Source organism: Mastomys coucha, chromosome X (genome assembly GCF_008632895.1).
Source record: "Mastomys coucha isolate ucsf_1 chromosome X, UCSF_Mcou_1, whole genome shotgun sequence".
Classification (NCBI taxonomy): domain Eukaryota; kingdom Metazoa; phylum Chordata; class Mammalia; order Rodentia; family Muridae; genus Mastomys; species Mastomys coucha.
The window spans coordinates 57,429,856-57,433,419 of record NC_045030.1 but is presented as its reverse complement, the minus strand read 5'-3'; positions in this window follow the sequence as shown (position 1 = coordinate 57,433,419).

The following is a 3,564-nucleotide window of genomic DNA, read 5'->3' as shown; positions in this document are numbered from 1 at the left end:
AAACAAAAAAAAACGAAAGAAAGAAAAAACAATAAGGCCTATAGTGAGAGAAGATTCAATTCTTGTCAATCATTCTAGCACCAACTAGTCAGGAACCTATGACAGTAAGTTACGAATGATGGGAGACATTTCACTATATGATCTGAAGTATCCTTTCCAATTTCAGAATTTGGTGGCTCCATGTTCAAGTTCTAAAGTTTATTGCCATTATAAAGTTATATATAGGCTTTGGTAAGACATGTTTGTAAGAAGTACACTATAAATTCAAGAATAAGCAAACTGAACTTAGGCATGTAACTCAGCAGTAGAGAACTGGCCTAGCATACACAAGATCCTAGGTTCAATCACTCATACTGAAGGGAAAACTCAATGGGTAAAAAGTGTTTACTACCATGCCTGGGGACCTGATTTTCCTCCAACTCCTCCCTACTGCCTTTTTACCTCTACACTTGTGCGACTGTTCACATGAGCAGGCACATATGTGTGTGCGCGTATATGTGCTTTCATACACATGTACTCATATGGACATTCACACACACACACATACACAGAAACACATTACTAAATGAATGAATAAATAATAATTCAAAGAAAATCATGTTCCACCTGAGCTTTTGGCACTAACGCTTCCAGAAGTCCGGGGCCCGTAGGCTTGAGGTCATGCTGGCATGTGGCCTTAGGTACCAACCTCACAGACAGCTTCACAGGGAGCATTAGTGAGGTTCTGCTGGGAGCTGTCTTGTCGACAGAAAGGATATAAAGGCAATCAAGGCATCAGGAGCTTCTCAATCTTATATTTACTCATTTTTAAAAATTACATTTGATAAGTTTGGCTCGCGGCGGCGCGTCCACAGACACCAGATACAAGCAGCTCTGTGTTTTTGGAAGTTTAATTAGGAGGGGGGGGGAGTGAGGACCGCGGCGCGTGAAGGGAGAGAGAGAGGAGAGAGGGGAGAGAGAGAGAGATGGGGGAAACTACCCACTATATATATGTCCCGTGACGTAGCAGTCCAGGTAAAGGTGGGAGCTGAGCCCAATGGATTCTGGGAATATGGTCGCCGTTGCCCTGGTGACAGGTCTGTGGACCCGCCCACATATCTGCCGCAGGCAGGTTCTGGATGCTAACAACATTTATTTAGTAACTGTCTGTTTGTTTGTGAACATATACATGCGTACATAGAGTACCTATGGAAGTCAGAGGATGATCTGAGCTGCAGAATTGATTTTCTCCTTCTATTATGAGGGTCCTGAGGATTGAACTCAGCTCATTAGGCTTGGCAGTAAGGGGGCCAAAAATATAAATTTTTTGGTACTTGTCTATACACAAAAGAATCCTCTGAGAAAGGAAATGAAAGAAAACCCCAAATTCATTCAACAACCAAACCATCTAATCACTACTTTTATTTATATTTATATTTATATTTATATTTATATTTATATTTATATTTTTCAGACAGAGTCTGTGCAGTCTACCTTGGCCTGGACTTCACAGAAGTCTGCCTGCCTCCTGCTCCTGACTACTGAGATTAAAGGTGTGTTCCAACATGGCCTGTTGTACAATAGTTTTTAAAATAGAGCAGTTTTGTTTGTTGTTGCTGTTTTTTTTTTTTTCTTTTTTTTCGAGACAGGGTTTCTCTGTGTAGCCTTGGCTGTCCTGGAACTTACTCTGTAGACCAGGCTGGCCTCGAACTCAGAAATTCGCTTGCCTCTGCCTCCCAAGTGCTGGGATTAAAGGCGTGTACCACCACTGCCTGGCTACAGCAGTATTTTAACAGCATGTTCCCTTATGATTTAATTGTTAATGTATGAAGAAAAGGCCTATAACAACAAAAATGCTTTAGAAATACAAATTAGGATTTGTAGTGTCTGAGAAGGAGAAAAGCCAATGTGAACAGCCAAGAGCTGAATCACACACTGCTTGAGGCCTTTGAAATGGTAGCTGCTATGGATGATTTGATTAGGCTGACCCTTGCAAGGTGAACTCTAATGTATTATCTCACAGAACAAAGTATGGTACAGCTACCATGGTTTTCATTACTGGCCTCTTCATCATACCCTCAAGAAGTAAGAAAGCTTGTTTTTTTGTATTTCGCCACAAAGCATGTGTGTTTGCTGACTGTCAGTGGCTGCAGCCCTGCACATATCTCTTACCTTTGCTTTCCTTCCCTTGAACCTGACGCCACAGGGCAAACTGAATTTTGCTAAACATCAACTCCCAAGTTGTAGGCCTTCTTCTATTTAACAGGTTAGGACAGGGTAGTAAAACTTGGGGACAATGGGGTTAAAAAAATTCATGGGAACACAACAGGGCCGAGGATTTTTGGCTGTTTGCTTTGAAGTGGAACATTTTTGAAAATATTTGATGTTTTATTTCTACTTGAGGGGTTTTTTTTAAAAAAAAGATTTATTTATACAAAAGCTGTATTGTACTTGTCCTTATATTGTCCTTATATAATAACCACCATTTATATCCATGTTTATTCGTCTGTTTTTACATTTTTATTCATTTTATATCCTGATCACAACCCCCTTCGTTCCTCTTGTCACCCCCATTCCACCCTTATAAATCCCTCGCTCCATTGCCTCTTCCTGTTCTCCGAGGAGAAGGGGGCCCATCTTGGGTACCACCACACCTGGGACATCTACACCCAGCAGGACTAAGTACCTCTTCTCCCACTGAGGCCCACCCAGGCAGTCCAGGTAGGGGAAGGGGATCCAATGGCAGGGAACAGAGTCAGAGACAGCCCCTGCTCCAATTGTTAGGGGACCCACATTTTGCTTATCCATTCATCAGTTGATAAACACTTCATTATTTTTGTTTTTTGTTTGTTTTCTACTTCTTGGCTAATTGTTTCCTGTGTTGTGTTAACTAAATATTTTAAATTAATAAATTTTGAAGTGAGCTTTTAATCTATTCTGACAATGTCTGTCTTCTAATTAATCTATTTAGGCCACTTAAATTTAAAAGAATGTTGGGCATGATGGTGTATGTCTTTTATCCCAGCACTCAGGATGCAGAGGTAAGGTGGATTTTTCTGTGTGTGAGACCAGTGTGATCTATATAGAGAATTACTTGGCAGCCAGGACCACATAGTGAGACCCTGTCTGAAGAACAAAATTAAAATGAATACTGATAGGATTTGAGTAACACATGTTAATATATTTTTGTCTCTTAATTCTGTTTATTTTCCTGGTCCTATTTTCTTCCCATCTTGTAGATTGCATGAAAACTTTTAAATTTTCATTGTGATTTATCTGTACTACTATATAATACATTTAATGCAGTCAATTACAATATTCATATTTATTGTCTCACACTTGGCTGACATAGACATTTTAGATTATGACCAGTGTTATAGAATTCTTCCTTCTTTTAGGCCTGTTTAACTTTCTTTTATACATACATTTTTTAATGTCTTGGCTGCAGAAGGACAGCATCATGTTAAATGGCATTTATTTTTTGAGGTTTCAACTCTCAAACATAATTTTAAAAACATATAAGGAGGGTGGTGAGATGGCTGAGCAGTTAGGTGCTTACTGATCTTCATGAGGACTTAGGCTTGG